The 23,633-nt window shown below is 41.9% G+C and overlaps 1 protein-coding gene across 1 annotated transcript in view; it reads left to right on the forward strand.

The window, feature by feature from the left end:
* Positions 1-3,617: 3,617 nt before the first annotated feature.
* The window catches only part of RABGEF1 (RAB guanine nucleotide exchange factor 1), a 68,357-nt gene continuing 48,341 nt past the window's right edge, over positions 3,618-23,633 (forward strand). Inside the window, exon 1 of the mRNA XM_059693375.1 lies at positions 3,618-3,733. The gene's annotated coding sequence lies outside the window, so the exon portion shown is untranslated. The remainder of the gene's footprint in view (positions 3,734-23,633) is intronic.

Genomic DNA, 23,633 nt, shown 5'->3' on the forward strand with positions numbered 1-23,633 from the left:
TCATTTAACACAGCATAGAGGCAGCTGCTGTTTCCAACTGTTAAAGAGAAAACCAGACCCAATATAACGTCACTTGTGCTGAAAGCCCATAATGTAATTGCAGTTTCAACCTCTCCCAGAAACATAATCTTAATAACCAGTCTGGAATTTCCTAGTCAAGCACCAGTAAGGTAACCTGTCACAAGGTAATCTCTCCATCCCTCATAGAAAGAAGAAGCAATCTTAAAGATAAAAACTCTTCCTGCCCTAGCTGGTTTGGCTCAGTGCATAGAGCGTTGGCCTGCACACTGAAGGGTCCCGGGTAAGATTCTGGAGAAAGGCACATGCTGGGGTTGCAGGCTCAATCCCCAGTAGGGAGTGTGCAGGAGGCAGCCAATCAATGATTCTCTCCCATCATTGATGTTTCTATCTCTCCGTCTCTGATATCAATAAAAATATATTTAAAAATAACTTGAGAAACCAAGATGGCGGCATAGGTTAACGCCGGAGATCGCTGCCTCGAACAACCACTTCAGAGATATAACTAAAGGTCAGAACGAACATCATCCAAAACCACAGGAAGGCTGGCTGAGTGGAAATTCTACAACTAGGAGGAAAGAGAATATCATACCCAGACTCAGAGGAGGCGCAGTGCTGAAGTGAAATACTCAGGTGCGGAGTGCGTGCGCAGAGCGGGCTGGCAGCGGAGGGCGCGGTTGTTGTTTTCAATCGGGAGGGAGTTTCAGACTCTGAGCTCCAGATCCGGGCGAGTCTCTGGGGACCAAGACTCAAACGGGAGAAGTGGGACTGTCTGGCTTCGGTCGGAACTCGAAGGCAGCTTTCTCTCCGAGGTTTGCAGCCATTGCTGGGACTCTGAGAGGCAGAGCCCCTGGGGAAGGAACTGAGAGCAGCCATAACTGCTTGCTCTGCCTGCCCTGTAGATCCCCGGGGATCCGCCCCGCCCAAGCCCTGTGCAGAACCATTTGCCGGATAGCCTCAGGCAAAGGCTAGATTAGCACCGCCCTAGAGATCCAGCACAGAAGCCCTCCCACTGCAGACACAGCGGACTCTCATAGCCTGTTAGCCTGGAGGTCAAATCACCCCCGGTATTGCCGACATCAATCAAGGCTTAAAGGCAACAAGACTGCGCACAAAGACCACTAGGGGGTGTACCAAGAAAGCATAAAAAATGCGGAGACAAAGAAACAGGACAAAACTGTCAATGGAGGATATTGAGTTCAGAACCACACTTTTAAGGTCTCTTAAGAACTGTCTAGAAGCTGCCGATAAACTTAGTAAGGCCCTCGAAAAGACTGGTGAGACCGCCGATAAATGTAGTGAGATCCTCAAGAAATCTGAGACCCTCGATGTTGTGATAAAGAACCAACTAGAAATTAAGCATACACTGACTGAAATAAAGAATATTATACAGACACCCAACAGCAGACCAGAGGAGCGCAAGAATCAAGTCAAAGATTCGAAATGCGAAGAAGCAAAAAACACCCAACTGGAAAAGCAAAATGAAAAAAGAATCCGAAAATACGAAGATAGTGTAAGGAGCCTCTGGGACAGCTTCAAGCGCACCAACATCAGAATTATAGGGGTGCCAGAAGATGAGAGAGAGCAATATATTGAAAACCTATTTAAAGAAATAATGACAGAAAACTTCCCCCACCTGGTGAAAGAAATAGACTTACAGGTCCAGGAAGTGCAGAGAACCCCAAACAAAAGGAATCCAAAGAGGACCACACCAAGACACATCATAATTAAAATGCCAAGAGCAAAAGACAAAGAGAGAATCTTAAAAGCAGCAAGAGAAAGAAACTCAGTTACCTACAAGGGAATACCCATACGACTGTCAGCTGATTTCTCAACAGAAACTTTGCAGGCCAGAAGGGAATGGCAAGAAATATTCAAAGTGATGAATACCAAGAACCTACAACCAAGATTACTTTATCCAGCAAAGCTATCATTCAGAACTGAAGGTCAGATAAAGAGCTTCACAGATAAGGAAAAGCTAAAGGAGTTCATCACCACCAAACCAGTATTATATGAAATGCTGAAAGGTATCCTTTAAGAAGAGGAAGAAGAAAAAAAAAAGGTAAAGATACAAATTATGAACAACAAATATGCATCTATCAACAAGTGAATCTAAGAATCAAATGAATAAATAATCTGGTGATCATAATAGAATCAGCGACATAGAAAAGGAATGGACTGACTATTCTTGGGGGGAAAGGGGTGTGGGAGATGTGGAAAGAGACTGGACAAAAATCGTGCACCTATGGAAGAGGACAGTGGGTGGGGAGTGAGGGCGGAGGGTGGGGCGGGAACTGGGAGGAGGGGAGTTATGGGGGGATAAAGAGGAACAAATGTAATAATCTGAACAATAAAGATTTAATTTTAAAAAAATCCCTTCATGTAAAACATTCAAATTCATTTGTAAATTTGTTTGGTATAAATGCACGATATACTGTTGTAAAGCATCAAAAATTATTAATAAAACTTGTAGAATAATAAAAATAAATAAATAAATAAATAAAACAAAAACCCTTCCCATTCTCTTCCCCCAAAGAAAAGATGTCCAGGTGCAAAAATAATCCTTTCTTTTGTTAATAGCTCCCTTGCTCCACCCTTCTTATAAAATCCTTTCATTTTCTACACCCCCTCAAAGCGCCCTTCTAGTCACTAGATGGGATGCTGCCCTATTCATGAACGACAATAAAGCCAAGTAGATCTCCAGAATTTTTTTTTAACCCTCACCCCAGGGTATGCTTCCATTGATTTCTAGGGAGAGCGAGAGAAACATCCATCTATTGCCTCTCATATGCTCCCTGACTATCAAACCCACAACCTAGGTATGTACCCTGACCAGAAATCGAACCTGTCATCTTTTGGTGAAAGGGAGGATGCTCCAATCAACGGAGCCACCCTGTCACGGCTTGAATTTTTTTTTTTTTTTTTTTTTTTAACATTCCTATCGCTTCTGGCCTTTTCAGCTAAGAGCAACTGTAACACAACATTCCTGAAATGGGAATCACAAGAACTGGAATCCATCTATGACTCGACCGTTAATACTGTGTGATACTGGATAACTTATTTAACTTTTAATTTCACTTATGCTCAGGTATTTAAAAACGGCTCCTGGATCAACCAATCTCTTTGAGAAACTTTTAAAATCCTAAGGTCCGTGAAGGGATGGGACTCATTCGTTTTTCAGGCGGCCTCATAGCCTACGGGTTGGCAGCAGTCTTCTGATCCAATGCCTCCTCGCCCGCCTCCTATTCCACGCCCGGGGCCGGACAGCACCCAAGGGTCCGTCGCCCTCACGCTATTGCGAGTCGGATCCCAAAAGCAAGGACGGAGGAAAAGACAGAGTAACGCCGGCTTCTCCGGCTCCCGAACGCTCCAGGTCGGCGCTCCAGGTCGGCGCTCCAGGCCGCCGCCCCCTGGATGCCCCCCGGCTGGCTTGGTACAGCCAGGATGTCACTTACGCCCGGCCTGGCCTCGCCCCACCTGGCCTCGCCCCACCCAGCGCAGATCCCAGGGGAACTCGCAGGAGCACCCTCCCACCTCGAGTCCTGGGCCCCGGAAGTGACGTCTGTGCGTGCGTGACGCGCGCTCGCGGCGCCGGAGGCGGGGCCTGAGGGAGGGTGGGCTGGTGTGAGGGCGGGTTGTGGACTGGCGGGGCCGGGACCCACTCGAGCGACGCGGGGCGAGCGGCGGTCTCGACGCCGGTGGATCCGCCAACGAGGTACGGAGCTGCCGGGAGGGGGCCGAGGACAGCGCTGCTCTCCGCTCCGGGCAGCGGGGTGGCGCGCCGTCCGGGCTGGAGCTGCTGGGTCGTTGGTCTGTGCGGTCCACTCGGCCGGGGCCGGTTCGGAGCCTCCTGTCCTCCTCCGTCCCAACGCGGCCCTGGCCGTCCCCCTGAATCCTCTCGGTGCTCGGTCTGCCCGTGTCAGGCTCCGGTCGCCAAGTTCTCCACGGCCCAGCCCAGCTCCGCCGGGCAGACGCTTATTTCCTGGCCGCCTGCTGCCACCGGCCATCCCCCGGCGGGACGGCTTCCCTCTGGCCGGCGCCCTCCTCACTGTCCGGTCCGCGGAGTCCAGGGGGACACCTGTCGTGGCGGCCCGCCGGGTCCTGTCCTGGGGCCCTCGGGCACTTTTCTGGATTGAGAGCGCGGCCCCACCTCGCAGGCTGGCCTTGGCAGGGAGCCGGGCTTCCCGGACCCGCGTCGTTCGTGGGGAGGGACACGTCCCGGGGCCGGGAGGGCGCTGACGCCGGTGGTGCGGAGCCTTGAAGACTGGTCCTGACCTGGCCCGGCTGTTGAGGACCTGGGCTCAGGAGCCGGAGTCCCTGCTCCCACGCCGTCCTGGGGGCGAGCAGGGTGATGCCCATTACGGAAGTTTAGTAGGGAGGGAGGCACCCGCCGCTCTGGAGTGTAGGTCACAGACCGCGGGTGGTGCCTCCGGCTGATGACCAGGCCGGCGGTCGGGAAATGTGTCCTGGGCGGTGGTGGGCTCTTGTCCTGGAGATCAGATGTGGGGATTTGCCAGTACGAGTTGACAGCATCACCTGGGAAGTTGTCTTGTCTTGTCTTGCCTTTTCTTCCCTTCTCTTTTCTTTTCTTTCCTTCTTTGGAGCTGAAGAGTTGTTTTGGATTTTGAGATTAAAATAAATAATTGCACTGCTTTTCTGTAAACCTAAAACTGCTTAAAGTCTATTAATTAAACTAGTTGTATCAAGAAAGCTTGCAGAGGTACAAGACCTGATTGTATAACGTTAATTAAGTTACTGGTTCTTATACAGAATAATAAGAAGTGTTCAGGATTTTTACTGATCTTGGAAACAATGATGTTTCTTCTCTCTAGAACTTAGCCAGTTTAGGAGGGAGGGAGGGAGGGGAAGAGAGAGAAAGAGAGAGAGAGAAAAGATACTTTGAATACAAGGTGGTAAGCAGCGTGAGTTAAGATAGAGCACCCTAAGTGGCTTCCCTCACCCCGAGAGACTGCCGATGTGGAGGGTGGAGAACGAATCAGGGATACCTTTCCCGGAGTACCATGAAGAATGAGTAACATTCGGACTGACAAAGTGGTGTGGGAATTTTAGGAGTAGGTGGAAATGTGGGGGTGGAGCGACTAATGGAGAAGAGGCCAATGACTACTTGGAGGTGGTTTTTGAAAAGTACAAAAGTTCAGGGCAATGCCAAAACCGGTTTGGCTCAGTGGATAGAGCATCGGCCTGCAGACTGAAAGGTCCCAGGTTCGATTCCGGTCAAGGGCATGTACCTGGGTTGCGGGCACATCCCCAGTGGGAGATGTGCAGGAGGCAGCTGATTGATGTTTCTCTCTCATCGATGTTTCTAACTCTCTATCTCTCTCCCTTCCTCTCTGTGAAAAGTCAATAAAATATATTAAAAAAAAAAAAAGTTCAGGGCAGAAAGGGACAGAGATGCTGGAACATGGTCTTTTATCTGATGATGACAGAACCAGGGAAGGGATTTAGGGAGGATTATAGTGAGGTTAAAAAGGAATTTTATGTAGATCTTAACACACAGGCTGCTATATGGTTGATGAGGATTGTGCCCAATAGTGTTTGCTTATGTGCTATCTTTTCTGCTCATTAAATGTTTGCATTGTATATTTATTTACTAACTAGAGGCCTGGTGCATGAAAATTCATGCACTGGAGGGGGCGTCCCTCAGCCCGGCCTGCCCCCTCTCACAGTCCGGGAGCCCTCAAGGGCGGGAGGCGATCCAGCGATCAGGGGAAGGTGATGCCCCATCACACCTCTGCTGCTGCCACTCCCGGCAGCACAAGCCTTGGACGGCCCTGGTTACCTGCACCTCGGGCAGCCTTGGGCGGCTAGGCAGCTGCCATCCAAGGCTTTCCTGTGTCTTGGGCCAGCCCTGGGTGGCTGGGGGGTTGAGGGGACTGGAGGACTCTGGAGGCAGGTGCGTGGCAAGCCACATGCCTGCCGCCCCAGCAGGGCTGAGGGGACTGGGTGCCGCCATCTTGTAGTTGTGGGCGCCGCCTTCTTTGAGGGGGGATTGGTTAATTAGCATATTTCCTCCTTATTGGCTGTGGGTGCCACCATCTTTGCAATGGCGTGAGGGTCAATTAGCATATTCCCCCTTCATTAGATAGGATTGTTTCTTTGTGTATGAGTGACTGACCCTGTTAATTTTTAAACTTCTATAAACAGGAATTCTGCTTTTACCTGTTAGTATTCTAATCCAAGTTGGGCATTCACAAATGCTACATGACTGTGAGATAACTTGATGAGAATTCATTGCTTTCTGATATTTTTCAATGACAAAAATTCAGTCAGTACTTTATTTTTTTAAAAATGGTTCTTCTAGTACAGCGGTTCTCAACCTGTGGGTCGCAACCCCTTTGGCGGTTGAACGATCCTTTCACAGGGGTCGCCTAAGACCATCCTGCACATCAGATATTTACATTACAATTCATAACAGTAGCAACATTACAGCTATGAAGTAGCAACGACAATAATTTTATGGTTGGGTCACAACATGAGGAACTGTATTTAAAGAGCCAGAAGGTTGAGAACTACTGTTCTAGTACTTAACTTACTTTAATATCTATATACAGAAGAACTAAGATCCTATTTGATTTACTGTGTCAGTCTTTGGCTAGAGACATAGCATTTCAGTCGTGACAGTGTGAGTTTAATTTTTGGCATGTGTGTTTTTATTGGTTGCAAAGTAAACATCGCTGGCAGAGATTACCCATTCCTAAAATGTAGGCAATGCCTGTGTAATAATAACACCTGTCTATTCTGTGACTCAGAATAGAAATGCTATTAAGTAAATTCTTAACCCATAAATAAAGTCATTACAGTAAAAATAAGTTTCACAGTAGAGGTCAAACATTTTGAAAGTCTTATTAAATGCTCATTTCTTTCATAAAGTATTATAGGGACACTAGAGGCCCTGTGCATGAAATTCATGCATGGGGGGGGGGGTGTGAACCCCTCAGCCCAGCCTGCACCGTCTCCAATCCAGGACCCCTTGAGGGATGTCCGACTGCCAGTTTAGGCCCGATCCCAGGGATTGGGCCCAAACCAGCAGTCGAACATCCCTCTCACAATCCTGGACCCCTGGCTCCTAATCGCTTGCCTGCCTCCCTGGTTGTCCTTAACTGCCCCCCCTCCCCCGCCGGCCTGATCACCCCTCACTGCCCCCCCATCCCCACCAGCCTGGTTGCCTCTTACTGCCCCCACCCCTGCTGGTCTGGTTGCCCCCAAATGTCCCTCCCTGCCGGCCTGGTCACCCCTCACTAACCCCCCTGCCGGCCTGGTCACTCCACACAGCCTGCTTGTTCGGTTGTTTGGTCATCCCTCACTAATGCCCCTGCCGGCCTGGTCGTAGGCAGCCATCTTGTGAGGGTGTGAGGGTTAATTTGCATATTACCTCTTTATTATATAGGATTATGTTGTTTCATATGACTGAAATATCTTGATATAAGCTAGACTATTAATGAAAAAAAAACAGGATAAACAACAATTGCCTTATTTTTATCCTACTCAATATTATGTAACTCATATTTTATCTGATATTTAGGTAAGGCTAAAATGCTTACAGAAAAGGCTGCATTTATGATGCTGCTTTCAAATTACTTAGTGAGATTCCTGTTTTTGATGAAGTTGTTGTTGGGATAGAAAGTTGCTGACTAGCCAGTTTAGTCAGTTCCCATTCAGAATAAATACTCTGTAATTTTTATTGTATAGAACAATTTTTCATGTTTCTGGTAGCCGGAGAACTGTAATTATAATCAATTAATTAGATATATATGTGAGTCAGAAGTTATCAGAATGACAAGTATGAGTTCATGAGTGGGGAAATTTTTACACACTAAGAGAGTCTTTTTGTTGTTGATTCTCATCTGAGCTTATATTTCCTATTGATTTTTAGAGAGAGTGGAAGAGAAGAAGGGGAAGAAAAAGGGAGGAGAGAGAGAGAGAGAGAGAGAGAGAGAGAGAGAGAGAGAGAGAGAAACATTCATGTAAGAGAAATACATTAATTGATTGCCTCCCACATACCCTGACTGGGAACAGGGAAGGAACCTGCAACCCAGGTATGTGCCCTTGACCGGGAATTTGAACCCATGATTGTTTGAGGCCAATGCTTTACCATTAAGCCCCACCAGCCAGGGCCACATTAAGAAAGTCTTAAGTTTTTTTTATTTTCCTTAAATGACAGCAAGGAGATTGCTGACATCTCTGAAGCAGGCACTTAGCCAGAGCCTTTAGGCCTCTAAATTCTGTGCTGTCTCACATTAAGGAGTGGTTGGCAGCATCCTCTATGCTAGGCACAGGGCAACTCAAGAGTTATAAAAAAAATCTTGTGAATCATTTCTGAAGCAAGTCTAGTCAGTTCCCATTCAGAATAAATACTCAGTTGTAATTACATTTATGGGGATTTGGTCTGTATCTGAGGAAGGGAGAGAGGGAGAGATAGAAACATGAATGATCGAGCATGGAACCCGGGCATGTGCCTTGACTAGGAATCAAACTGTGACCTCCTAGTTCATAGGTTGGTGCTCAACCACTGAGCCACGCTGGCTGGGCAATTTGTTCTGTATTTTTAAAGTACAAAAATGACCTTGGGGGATTTTTACACAGGGATATATTTATAATTTTTTGTGTGCCCCAAAGAAAAAAACACATACATAATGAAAGTGTTTTATTTTTGTATTTCCTCCCTTGTTAGAATTTCCTAATTTTAGATAGAATATTTGCTAAAACATTTTTTTTTCTTTTGGAGCACAAAAAAGGTAATGCCTTTAGAAATTGAATTTATACAGTGTTTGCTAATGGAAGAGAATATTTTATTGTTTTTTAAGTGGAGCATATTTACTTATCTCCCATCTTGTTCCAGAATGGATTCATAATGACTTATAAAGATACATACAACATATTGTTGGTAACATACAAAAATCAGGGGTTATGAAATCAGGACTAAGGGAGAAAACTTAAGATGGAAACAGGAATAAGATCTGAACACAAACTATATGACCTAAACTCATAAGTATTTGTTAGAGGATCACAAATTTAATGCTGCTTTTTAGTAGACAGTTCAAAGAGAAATACAGGGTGGAGCAAAAGTAGGTTTACAATTGTAAGTAAGCAAAACACAGTTTATTTGTGTATTGTTACATATTATTTTTCATACGGACAACTGTAAACCTACGTTTGCCTGACCCTGCATAATCAGTTATGGTTCAGTGACCATAAGAGGAAAAAAACCAATTTCTTCCTTAGCATTCCCAAAGGCTCCTATTGAGAATTTCAACTACATCCTAAGCTAAATACAGCATGCATCTCAAAGGACTATGCTGTGTTTTAGTTTGTTTTTTATTTTTTAATTAAAAAAATTTTTTATTACTTTGTTTTTTAGTAAAATTCCTCATGTCTCCTTGTGTAGGTTGATGACATAACCTCAAAACACGTTTCAGTAAAAGCAGTTTTAGAGCTGGCAAAATAATGTGATCTAAGTACTTATATCTCTAGACTGATTTAATTTAAGAACCTATTTTAGATTATCTAGATAAGTAGATGGGGATCAAATATTCCTCAGGTTACCTTCCATAAATATCTTGTTTCTCAATGGAGCTTTTGTTAAGAATTTATCAGCAGTGGGGTTAGAGTTTGTGCTTCCTGCCAAGTTTTTTTTAATACATCTATGTTTTATGCTGTTGGTTAATCACAGAGCCATATTTTTAGCAGGCATGCTTTATCATGGGCGGTATGAAAATGGAGGAGTCTGACAAGGACAGATATTGAAATGAAAATCACTTAACCTCCACACAGAGATGGGCTGAGGGGAATCCCATACAGCAGACCCAAGGTTCATTTCTGGAAGTAGGTTTGGGGTGTTAGCTCTGGCACAGACAGCATTGACTTGAAAAGTCCTGGTAGCCCTAACCGGTTTGGCTCAGTGGCTAGAGCGTTGGACTGCGGACTGAAGGGTCCCAGGTTCGATTCCAGTCAAGGGCATGTACCTTGGTTGCAGGCACATCCCTAATAGGGAGTGTGCAGGAGGCAGCTGATCGATGTTTCTCTCACCGATGTTTCTAACTCTCTATCCCTCTCCCTTCCTCTCTGTAAAAAAAAAAAAAAGTCAATAAAATATATTTTAAAAAAAAAAAAAAAGAAAAGTCCTGGCATATAATTTATTTTTAAGAAGTAAACAGATCCATTCATCATAGATGGAGTGTCCAGTAGATTAATATATCTTTATTTTACATCAGCTAAAAAGTTGCTCTTTTCAGTAATAATAGTTCAAATTTATCCCATGCTAGCATGAGCCCAGTACCGTGCTAATAATAAACTCTTTACACGCATTATCTTGCTCCTCTCCCCTCCTTCCTTCTTAAAAGAAAAATATAAACAAATATGATTCATAGCAGTAATTTGTTCAAAGTCATACAAGAGATGATAGATATTTAAACTCAGGCAGTCTGACTGACTCAGTGGTTTGCGCCTATCTATGACTTTACTCCCTGAGGTGGACTAGCCTGGGCCTACACCATGGGGCTGGACCCATACGGTAAATAGAAGTAAACACATTGGCAAGTGTCAGAACCCACCATTACAAAAGGGCCTTGAATGGTTCTGGATCTTCCCATCCAGAAAATGGGCTGGGAGCTACAAGTTCAGGGCATTTGGCCATGGTTTGTAAAGATGAAGAAAAAAAATGTACCTTCTAGGCATCCATCAGGACTGGAGAAGTGGGAATATTTATGTACTTGTTTGCATCTAAAATGCATATATTTTTTTCTTTCTATTTGCTATAAATTTGTCTCACAAGGAGAACCACAATGATAGTGTGCCATTCTGTAAAAAGAGGTTTGTATTTATATATTAGAGTAAAGTTTTAGCTGGTGATCTCACTGCTATGATTTGATATGAATTTTAAGTTATCTTTGTGTTTTATTAGGAATTCTATTGTATTAGAGTTGTACAGATAAGTAAACCATTATTTATTGTGAGATTTTATATGAGACTATTCCATGTAATCCCAGATCACTTTATTTTGAAGTATTACAGTTCCTACAGAGTAGAGAACACCCTTATGCATCCTTAATCAGTAAACAATGGGTGGAACTGTCCTTGCCTAAATATAGTTATGTAACATAGTGGTTCCTTAATTGCATTTCCATAGAGCTTTTGACATTGTTTCTTAAATGTGTTCCTGAAAAAAAAAATTGGGCTAGAGACCAAAGTTTTGAATAGGATATTATAAGAAGATACAAATTAAAAAATATGAAAACATGTCCTAGCTGGTTTGGCTCAAATGAATGGAGTATCGGCCCGTGGAATGAAAGGTCCTGGGTTTGATTCTGGTCAAGGGTATCCCTTGGTTGCAGACTCAATCTCTGGCCCTGGTGCGGGGGAGGGCATGTGGATGGCAACCAATCAATGTGTCTCTCATATCAGTGTTTCTCGCCTAGCCAGCATGGCTCCGTGGTTGAGCTTCGAGGTCACATTCGATTCCCGGTCAGGGCATATGCCTGGATTGCGTGCTGGATCCCTGGTGTGGAGCATGCAGGAGGCAGCCAATCAACGATTCTCTCTCATCATTGATGTTTCTATCTCTCTCTCCCTCTCTCTTTCTCTCTGAAATCAATAAAAATATTTTAAAAAATGTTTCTCTCTGTCTCTCCTCCTCCCTTCCACTCTCTCTAAAAAATCAATGGAAAAATATCCTTGGGTGAGGATTAACAACAACAACAAAACAAAAAACTGTTGGCTGATGAAATAAAATGTCAAAAGTCTATTATAATTAGTGTCTGAGGAAGTAATGTGCTTGGTATCTATTTAGCAGATTAGATTATATTTTTATTTGGATAAATTAACCATTTCAGTTGGGATTGTAGTGTGCTAAGTGTATAGATTTTATTTGTGTAGGGTTTTAAATGTTATATAGTCATGAATGGATACATCTTAAATATTATTTTTGGAAAATAAGCAGGTGGCAATGTTTTCATACCTATATGCTAACTTCTGTAAGTATTGTGATAGCTGTACTTATTAAATGCTATAGGAATCAGAACTATTCTGTCAGTGGGAAAAGGGAAATCAGATGTTACTTGAATAAGGTGGGATTTGGAGGTGACAAACAAAAGGGTATTCTAGGCTTGTTCATAAATTAGACAACCATGTAATTTATTATCCAAAGCAGATTGCTTTTGGGAATCAATGGCAAAGGGGTTCCAGGACAATAGGCTTATGCCAGGACTGTCCTTACTAACTGGGATATATGGTTACCCCACTTACAAAGAGCAGGTGATGCCTGAAGCCACAGTTCTTTGTCATCCTGTGGAAAACTAATTTATTTTAATTGTTTATAGAGTTTACACCAATTCTTACTGGATGGTTATTAGTTTCCCAGGGATGCTATAACAAATTACCACAAACTGGGTAGCTTAAAACAACAGAATTTTATTCTTTCACAGTCTGGAGGCTAGAACTCTGAAATCAAGGTGTCAGCAGAGCCACCCTGTCGAAGGCCCCAGGGAAGATGATAGCTGGCAGTCGTAGGAATTCCTCGGCTTGCAGCTGCATCACATGGCCTTTGTGTGTCTCTCTCAGAGCCTTGGTCCAGTCAATCCCTGTCATTGGATTTAGGGCCCACCCTAATCCAGTATAACCTCATTTTAACTAATTACGTCTGCAAAGATCCTATTTCCAAATCAGGCCACATTCACAGTGTTCGGGTTCAATCTATTTTTGGGGGGAGAGACAATTCAACCTACAACATGGGATGGTGTTAGCAGCCTTTGAAAGTTTCTGCAGTTTAATTGGATTAAAATTTTGTTAAACACAAGGCACCTCTCAAAAACCTAAAACATAATGCAAATATTTATTTGAGCTATCTAACAAGTCTGAATAAATATATGTTCAATCCAGGCTAGTGCTTTTTGTTTTTCCTGTCTCAGAGAGATGTGTGTCACTTTGTCCAGCCACAGCAATTGGCTAAGGATGAAATGGCTGTAGCAAAGCTAAAACTAAGATGTAACTTAAAAAAACAATTAATTGTTGAAACCACTTTATATATTTCAGTTTGTTGTTACTTTAAGTGGAGTCAGAAGATAATTTTGGTCATAAAATTATTGAATAAATTGACCAGTTGGGGGATTGGCATTGCTTCTGTGGAAGAAGGGTAGCACATGGTTGACGTAGACTAATGCAGCCAGGTTATTTTGCATGTAATTTTGAGTTATTAGCCTGAAATATGGCATGCTGAGATTAGAGTTACGATTTCACTTAACTTGAAGACAAGGGTTTGATTTAGAACAACAGAAAGTTGTTGTCTAGAACTCATTCCTTAAGAATGCTGCTCAGCTGGTTCAGCTCATTCCAGCAGTTATAAACTCTACATTCTATTCCAAGGTTTCATTATCATTTGGAATTATTGGACAGTCTAGTGTTTGGATACTTTGTTTTGTTATATTTAAAATTGGAACTTTGCCTTTGATATTCTGCCTGAGGTTCACATTCATTTGCAATGTATTAAATGATATGAAAGTTGGTGAAACTTGGGTACAGATTTGAAACACTGTCTTTTTTTTTTTTTTATCCTCACCTGAGGATATGGCTATTGACTTTAGAGAGAGAGAGAGAAACATCAATTGGTTGCCTCTGATACGAACCCCAACCAACCGGGGGTCAAACCTGCAACCTAGGTATGTGTCTTGACCAGGGATCAAACCCGAGACCTTTCAGTGTACAAGATTATGGTCCAACCAAGCTACACTGGCCACAGCTGAAACACTAAGTCTTTGATTCAAACTGTGGTGTCTTCATAACATAAAGTTAAGGACTAAAAGAGCACATATAAAAAGGAAAAAGGATGACACAGAAAAATGAGCAAAGAACATGAAGAGTGTTAAATTCTTCAAGGAAAATATACTAATGGCCGATAAATATCCATAAAGATGGTTAGCCTTCTTAAGGAAATGCATATTAAAACAATAAATGATATATATTTTTTTGCCTTTCAGATTGGCAAAAATTAAAGGTTAATCCAGTGTTTATGACTTTGTGGAAAAGTAGATTCTTTCATACACTGTAGGGTGGGAATGTAAATAGATATAATCTTTTTGTGAGGCCAGTTTGGTAGTATATATAAAAATTTAAAATGCACAAACCACCCTGGCCAGTGTGGCTCAGTTGGTTGAGCATTGCCCCATGCTCTGAAAGGTCCCTGGTTTGATTCCTGGTCAAGGTACATGCCCATGTTGCCAGTTCAGTTCCCAGTCAGGTTGCATACAGGAGGCAACCAGTCCATGCTTCTCACTCACATGGATGTTTCTCTCTCTCCATTCCTCTCTCTCTAAAATCAATTAAAAAAATAAAGTAAAATAAAATCCACAAACTCTTTGACATTTCATTTCTGTTTCTAGGAAGCTATTTCCATTTTGTGAATGGTCTGCTCATATCTTTATCCTGTATTCAGAGATTTATAAATCATCATTATTAACATAATGTCTAAGTATGATAAAATTCTTCATTGTCCAATTAAAATATTGTTTTAGTCTCTTACTTTTTTAAAAAATATGTTTTTATTGATCTTAGAGAGAGGAGGGAAGGGAGAGGGAGAGAGAGAGAAATAAATGAGAGAAACATCATCAACCCGCTGTCTCTTGCACAACCCCCTACTGGGGACCCAGCCCACAGCCTGGCCATGTGCCCTGACCTAGAATCAAACTGGTGACCTCTTGATGCATGGGACGGCACTCAATCCACTTAGCCACGTGGCTGAGCTTGCTTTCCTATTTTGGGTCTAAGTGGGGCCTTTTTAAAAACTAGATAGAAGTTTCAATTTATGTGTTCAAATCTGTTTTCTTTCTGATTTCTACTTTAGCATGTAAGCTTAGATAGACCTCTCCTCTTTAGAAGTTGTATGGCCCAGTTGGCGTGGCTTAGTGGTTGAGTGTCGACCTATGAACCAGGGGGTCACGGTTCGGTTCCTGTCAGGGCACATGCTCAGGTTGCAGGCTCGGGTTGCAGGCTCGATCCCCAGTGTGGGGCTTGCAGGAGGCGGCCAATCAATGATTCTCTCTCATCATTGACGTTTCTACCTCTCTCTCTCTCTCTCCCTTCCTCTCTGAAGTCAATTTAAAAAGTTGCATAAATACTTGATTTTAGTTTTTTCTATTTTTTCATTTGTCTTTAAAAATTTTAACTCTTTAAGATATCTGTAATTAATTTGGGGGCTACCAGATTACTGGCCAAGTTATTCCAACACAGTTTATTGAAAATTCTCCCCTTCTCCTCCTTTCTCTAATATTAAATTATTTTGTATATTATGTTAGCATTTGTATTTTGTATATTATGTTAGCATTTGGGTCAGTTTGTTGTATAGTGATTTACCAGCTTTGTTGCTAAGTTCGCAGTATTTTTTTATATATATTTGTTTTATTAATTTTTACAGAGAGGAAGGGAGAGGGATAGAGAGCTAGAAACATTGATGAGAGAGAAACATCGATTGGCTGCCTCCAGCACAACCCCTACTGGGGATTGAGCCTGCAATCAATGTACATGCCCTTAACCGGAATCGAACCCGGGACCCTTCAGCCCGAGGGCCGGCGCTCTATCCACTGAACCAAACAGGCTAGGGCTCGCAGTACTTTTTAAAATATATTTTTATTGATTTCAGAAAGGAGGGGAGGTGGGGACAGAAACATCAATGATGACAAAGAATCATTGATGGGCTGACTCCTGCATGCCCCCTACTGGGGACCGAGCCTGAAATCCAGGCAGGTGCCCTGACGGAATTGAATCTTGACCTCCTGGTTCATAGGTCTACATTCAACCATGTAGCCACACTGGCCAGGCTAAGTTCACAGCATTTTAACTACAATAGTTTGAAGAAAATTCAAATCAATAAGTTAAATTAATTTAGAAAAAAATTTAAAAATCTTGCCGATGAGATGTGGAATAATTTTGTCAAGTTCAAAAAAGTTTTTTGGATTTTTGTTGTCATTTCCAATAAACAGAAATTTTGAAGCATGTATCATTTTTATAATATTTAGTTTTCTCATTCTGTATCCTAGTGTATGCCTTACCAACTATTTAAACCTTCTTTATATCTCAGTTTTGTGTAGGTCACATAATTTTTTTATTAAAATATTTCTTGGGTGTTTTTACATTTTGATACTATTGTCAATGAGACCTCTCTTTATATTTTCCTAATTTTTTTACTTTCCTAATTTGTTAGGCTATTATGAGTTCTGTAAATTTAATGTACACATATTTAGCTTGTTTCACATAAACATGAATTCTTTTGTGAAACTTTAAAATGAATTAATTCTTCAGTGTTCATAGTGTTTTAATTTCTTCAGGCATGATATAGAGTTATGTCTTTAGTACTATACAGTAAGTGCCATGGAGATCTTTTTGTTTATTTTTACATTTTCCATGTGTCTTTGTTTTTAATTTAAATTCTTTATTGTTGAAAATATTACATATGTCTCCTTTTCCCCCCCATTGACCTCTCCCTGACCGCTCCTGCCCCCCAGCACATGCCCTCGCTCCCTTACTGTCTGTGTCCATTGGTTATGCTTATACGCATGCATACGAGTCCTTTGGTTGATCTCTTAACCTCGCCCCCATCCACCCCCACTTTCCCTCTGAGGTTTGACATTCTGTTTGATGGATCTATTTTTGTTCATTAGTTTATGTTGTTTATTATATTTCACAAATGAGTGAGATCATGTGATATTTATCTTTCTCCAACTGGCTTATTTTGCTTAGCATAATGCTCTCCAGGTCCATCCATGCTGTTGCAAATAGTAAGAGTTCTTTCTTTTTTACAGCAGTATAGTATTCCATTGTGTAGAAGTACCGCAGTTTTTTAATCCATTCATCTGCTGATGGGTGCTTAGGCTGTTTCCAAATCTTAGCTATTGTAAATTGTGCTTCTATGAACATAGGGGTGCATATATTCTTTCTGATGGGTGTTTCTGATTTCTTGGGATATATTCCTAGAAGTGGGATTACTGGGTCAAATAGACCCAGTAATTTTTAATTGTTTGAGGAAATTCCATACTGTTTTCCACAGTGGCTGCATCAGTCTGCATTCCCACCAGCATTGTGCAAGGTTCTTTTTTCTCCACATCCTTGTCAGCACTTGTTGTTTGTTGATTTGTTGATGATAGCCATCCTGACAGGTGTGAGATAGTATCTCATTGTCGTTTTGATTTGCATCTCTTGGATGATTAGTGACTTTGAGCATCTATAATAATAAAAGTGTAATATGCTAATTAGACCAGACGTCCTTCCAGACAACCTTCCGGACGAAGCCAGGGTTGCGAGGGAATCCTGGGTCCCAGGTGCCAGAGGGAAGCTGGTGCCAGCAGCCAGGGGAAGGAAGGCCTACTCTTGCATGAATTTTGTGCATCAGGCCTCTAGTTTTTTCATATGTCTCTTGGGCTTCTGTATGTCCACTTTTGAAAAGTGTCTATTTAGGTCCTTTGCCCATTTTTTGATTGGATTATTTATCTTCCTTTTGTTTATGAGTTCTCTTATGTCTTTCATACTAGACGGTAAGCGCCATACAGATTTAAACTGTTTTTACTTATACTAGTATTTGTTCCCAAGTGCCTCCCATATAGTGTAAATCAGGATAAAAATATTTGTTGAATAGATGAGTGATAAGTAGGGAAAGTACTACAAGAAATAATGACTGTCTCTGGGTGATGTTTTTATTTTCTTTCTACTTTATTATCTACTTGTCTTTATAGCTCCCGTTTTTCAAAGAATAAACATCTATATGTACACTGAGTGGCCAGATTATTATGACCGGTCAGATTATTGTGAGTACAATTATTATGAGTACTCAAATCCACAAGATGGTATCCCTCCCCTCCCCCCCTTTTTTTTTAATGAGGTGAAGAATCTGGTTTGCATGCAGAGCCGTAAGGAAGAACACACAGCTCTAGGCTTTGTATTCCTCTGGCTCTTTTTAGTGTACTTCAGCCCACATTAAATCCTAGCCCTGGTGCAGAATTTACAGGAATTTCAACTGTCTCAAACAGTTTTTTTACTCTGTCCTCCTTAATGTGAGTGGGCCAATTGATTGATGTATTCTTTATGCCCAGGTTGCTCAATAAAAGCCTACTTCTTGGAGTGCAGTGCTCAAACGGGAACTGGGTGTGTCTGTTCTAATCTTTCTCCTGGCTGCAGTGGTGACAGTATCTTGCCTCTGGATAGGTCTTTTCTGCCTAGGAAAAACAGAATTGAGTCTCAACATTGATCTCCCATATTTCTCCCTAACTGAAAAGTACACGCTGTCTATGTAGCTCTGGTGCCTAATCTGTATATGCGGACTGTGCCTGCTGTGCACCACTGAAACAGAGCTATCATTACCACTACACAGCCTTTCAAATCATAACATGTACTTTTGGTGGTTCACTTGCTTGCTTTGTTTTTCATACTGAGAAACAGAAATGATCTTATGGTATGTTTAACTGTCAATACATATTGGTTCAATCATAGGTGTTTATTTTTAAAATTTTATTGGAATTTTTAAAAATTTTAATTTAAAATTACAGATTAACAGGAAGTTACAAAGGAAGTACAGAGAGGTACTATGTACTCTTCATCCAGTTTCCCCTCAATGGTTACAACACACGTAACTATTGTGCAATCCCAAACCCAAGAAATTGACATCTATACAATGTGTGTGTATAGTTTTGTCATTTTATCACTTGTCTAGATTCCTGTAACCACTACCACAGTTAAGATCCAGAACCATTCTATTACCAGTAAGGCCTCCCTCATGCCACCCCTTTGTAATCACACCCTGTGTCAGTAGTCCCCGAGACTTTCTCAGGTTTGGTAATTTGCTAGAAGTACTCCTGGCTATTTTTATTATAGTGAAATGGCACAAAAAATGATCAATACAGAAAAATGGTAGAATTAGCAGAGTTGGAGGATACCAGGTATGAACTTCTAGGAGTCTTTTCCCAGTGGAGCTGTACAGGGTACATTTAATCCTCTAGCAACAAACTGTAGCAACACGTGTGATGTGTTTCTGTTAGGGAAACTGACTTAAACTAGGATTCCAGGTTTTTTATTGGAGGCTGGTTACGTAGGCACAAGTGCCTTCATGATCAACTATAGTTGCTATAACTTCGGGCCCCAGAGGAAAGCAGGTGTTCTCCATACATTACACTGTTTGCATAGACTGTCTAGACAAGTTGGCACAGTGTGGTTCAAGGCTCCAAGCATATAACACCCTGGTCAGTTAGTACATAAGGACACTCTAACACCTCAGTGTCTAGGATCCGGCCAAGGGCCAATCACACAAGCATGCCCTTCTGAGAATGTACATGATTTGAGCAACTCAGTTCTGCTTAGCTACTTTTTTCCTGCACACCTTTCCTTACCCTCCCTTGTTAGAAACAGATCGGATATGGAGAAACTGTGCTGGGCCTAAGGTAGGTTGGGGTAGCTACTACTTTAGATAGAGTGGCCAGGGAAGGCCTTTCTGAAAGTGTGACGTGAAAGCTGAGACCTAAATGATAAGAGAGAATCACCATATGAACAGCTAAAATCACTGCACTCTAGGCATTACAACACCTGTGCAAAGGTGACAGAAATGTAAAGGAGGCCTATAACAGTTTCCTGTTATTGCCATAACAAATTACCACAAACTTATTAGCAGCTTAAAACACCACCCATTTGCTATCTCAAAGTTCTGTAAATCAGAACTCCTGGCCAGCTCAGTTAGATACTCTGAAGGATCTCTAGAGGTCAAAATTAAGGTGTAAGCCAGCCTGGACTTTTATCTGGAGGCTATGGGGAGAATCTGCTTCCAGACATACTCATGTTGGCAGAATTGAGTTCCAAGTGATTATAGGACTGAATTCTTCATTTCTTTGCTGACTGTCAGCCAGAGGTCATTCTCAGCTTCTAGAAGCCACCCACATTCCTTGGCTTATGGTTTCTTGACCTTCAAAGCCAACAGTAGTTCTCTGGAGTTCCATTATGCCCTCCTCTTCTGATTTTTATTTTAAAAACAATTTTATTGGGGTATAATTCACCCATTTAAACAACACAATTCAATAGCAGTCATCACTAGGACCAACTGTAGAACATTTTCATCACCTCAAAAAGAATTCCAGACACTTTAACTATTTCCTTTACTCCCATCCTCTCTCCTTCAGTCCTAAGCAACCACTAATCTACTTCTGTCTTTGTAGATTTCCCTGTTCTGGACGTTCATATGAATGGGATCATATGATATATGGGCTTTTATGACTGGCTTCTTTCACTTAGCATCACGTTTTCAAGGTTAATTGTGGCATGTATCGGTACTTAATTCCTCTTTATGACTGAGTAATAACTACATTGTATGATATATTGCATTTTGTTTTTCCATTCATCAGTTGATGGACATTTGGGTTGTTTCCACCTTTTGGCTATTAAAGATAATACTGCTATAAACATTCATGTACAACTTTCTGCGTGGACATAAGTTTTTGTTTCGCTTGGGTAAATACAGTACCTTGAAGTGGAATTGCTGGGTCATATGGTGACTCTGTTCAATGGTTTGAGGAACTGTCAGATGGTTTCCAAAAGTGGCTGCACCATTTTACATTCTGACTTGCAGTGAATGGTGTTCTCATTTTTTCACATCCTTGTTAACACTTACTATTATCTGACTTTGTTATCCACTGGGTGTGAAGTGGTAGCTCATGGTTTTGACTTACATTTCCCTGATGATCAATGAAGTCAAACATGTTTTCTTGTATGCTTATTGACCATTTGTATATCTTCCTTGAGGAAGTGTCTATTCAGATCTTTTACCCATTAAAAAATCAGGTTATTTATCTTTTAAAATTGAGTTATTATTTTTTTATAATAAATCTTTATTGTTCAGATTATTACATTTGTTCCTCTTTTTCCCCCCCATAACTCCCCTCCTCCCAGTTCCTACCCCACCCTCTGCCCTCACTCCCCACCCACTGTCCTAATCCATAGGTGCACGATTTTTGTCCAGTCTCTTCCCGCATCTCCCACACCCCTTCCCCCCCCCCCCCCAAGAATAGTCAGTCCATTCCCTTTCTATGTCCCTGATTCTATTATGATCACCAGATTATTCACTTGATTCTTAGATTCACTTGTTGATAGATGCATGTTTGTTGTTCATAATTTGTATCTTTACCTTTTTCTTCTTCTTCCTCTTCTTAAAGGATACCTTTCAGCATTTCATATAATACTGGTTTGGTGGTGATGAACTCCTTTAGCTTTTCCTTATCTGTGAAGCTCTTTATCTGACCTTCAGTTCTGAATGATAGCTTTGCTGGATAAAGTAATCTTGGTTGTAGGTTCTTGGCATTCATCACTTTGAATATTTCTTGCCATTCCCTTCTGGCCTGCAAAGTTTCTGTTGAGAAATCAGCTGACAGTCGTATGGGTATTCCCTTGTAGGTAACTGGGTTTCTTTCTCTTGCTGCTTTTAAGATTCTCTCTTTGTCTTTTGCTCTTGGCATTTTAATTATGATGTGTCTTGGTGTGGTCCTCTTTGGATTCCTTTTGTTTGGGGTTCTCTGCGCTTCCTGGACCTGTAAGTCTATTTCTTTCAGCAGGTGGGGGAAGTTTTCTGTCATTATTTCTTCAAATAGGTTTTCAATATCTTGGTCTCTCTCATCTTCTGGCACCCCTATAATTCTGATGTTGGTACGCTTGAAGCTGTCCCAGAGGCTCCTTACACTATTTTCGTATTCTCGGATTCTTTTTTCATTTTGCTTTTCTGGTTGGGTGTTTTTTGCTTCTTCGCATTTCAAATCTTTGCCTTGATTCTTGCGCTCCTCTGGTCTGCTGTTGGGAGTCTGTATAGTATTCGTTATTTCAGTCCGTGTATGCTTAATTTCTAGTTGGTTCTTTATCATAACATCGAGGGTCTCATTAGTTTTCTTGAGGATCTCACTACATTTATCGGCGGCTTCTAGACAGTTCTTAAGAGACCTTAAAAGTGTGGTTCTGAACTCAATATCCTCCATTGACAGTTTTGTCCTGTTTCTTTGTCTCCGCATTTTTTATGCTTTCTTGGTACACCCCCTAGTGGTCTTTGTGCGCAATCTTGTTGTAGTTAAGCCTTGATTGATGTCGGCAATACCGGGGGTGATTTGACCTCCAGGCTAACTGGCTATGAGAGTCCGCTGTGTCTGCAGTGGGAGAACTTCTGTGCTGGATCTCTAGGGCGGTGCTAATCTAGCGTTTGCCTGAGGCTATCTGGCAAATGGCTCTGCACAGGGCTTGGGCAGGGCGGGCCGGAGTGAGCAGTTATGGCTGCTCTCAGTTCCGTCCCTAGGGGCTCTGCCTCACAGAGTCCCTGCAACCGCTGCAAACCTCGGAGAGAAAGCTGCCTTCGAGTTCCGACCGAAGCCAGACAGTCCTGCTTCTCCCGTTTGAGTCTGGGTCTCTAGAGACTCGCCTGGATCTGGAGCTCAGAGTCTGAAACTCCCTCCCGATTGAAAACAACAACCGCGCCCTCCGCCGCCAGCCCGCTTCGCGCGCGCACTCCGCACCTGAGTATTTCACTTCAGCACTGCGCCTCCTCTGAGTCTGGGTATGATATTCTCTTTCCTCCTAGTTGTAGAATTTCCACTCAGCCAGCCTTCCTGTGGTTCTGGATGATGTCCGTTCCGTCTTTAGTTGTTTTTCTGAAGTGGTTGTTCGAGGCAGCAATCTCCGGCGTTAACCTATGCCGCCATCTTGGTTTTCCTAAAATTGAGTTATAACAGTTCTTTATATTATATTTCTGTGCATAAGTTCTTAATCAAATATGTGATTTGCAAATATTTTCTCCCATACTGTGGGTTATCTTTTTACTTTTTAAAAAACTTTTTAAATTTAATTTATTGGAGTGACATTAATAAAATTATATAGGTATTTCAGTTGTATAATTCTATAATACATCATCTGTATATTGTACTGTGTGTTCACCACCCCAACTCAAGTCTCCTTCTATCACCCGTTATCTTCCCTTTACCCTCTTCTGCCTCCTCCCACTCCCCCTTTGCTTTGGTAATCACCAAACTGTTATCTGTCTTCACTTTCTTGATGCGGTCCTTCGAAGCACAGAAGCTTTAGTTCTGATGAAGTACAATTTATTTGACTTTTGTTGCTCTTGTTTTTGGTGTCATATGTAAGTATCCTATTCTGGGAGTTTTTATAGTTTTAGCTTTTGCATTTAGGCTTTTGATCCATTTTGAGCTAATGTTTGTATAGTGTGTGAGGTTAGGGTCTGACTTAATTCTTTTGCATGTGGCTATTCAGTTATCCCAGTGCCATTTGTTGAAAAGATTTTTCCTTTTTCATTGAATAATGTTGGCACCCTTGTGGGGATCATAAATATGTGGGTTTATTTCTGCTCTCATAATTCTATTTTATTGATCCATATGTCTATTCTTATACTAATACCACACTGTTTTGATTATCATGGTTTTGCGGTAAGTTTTGAAGTTGGGGAAGTATGAGTCCTAGATTCTTTTTTAAGATTGTTTTGCTTATTCTTGGTTCCTGTCCTCTTTTGAGTTCATGTGCTTATATTGTGCCCACGTGGATAATCCAGGGTAATCTCCCTACTTTTAAAAAGTATTTTTTATTGATTTTAG

Source organism: Myotis daubentonii, chromosome 4 (genome assembly GCF_963259705.1).
Source record: "Myotis daubentonii chromosome 4, mMyoDau2.1, whole genome shotgun sequence".
Lineage (NCBI taxonomy): Eukaryota > Metazoa > Chordata > Mammalia > Chiroptera > Vespertilionidae > Myotis > Myotis daubentonii.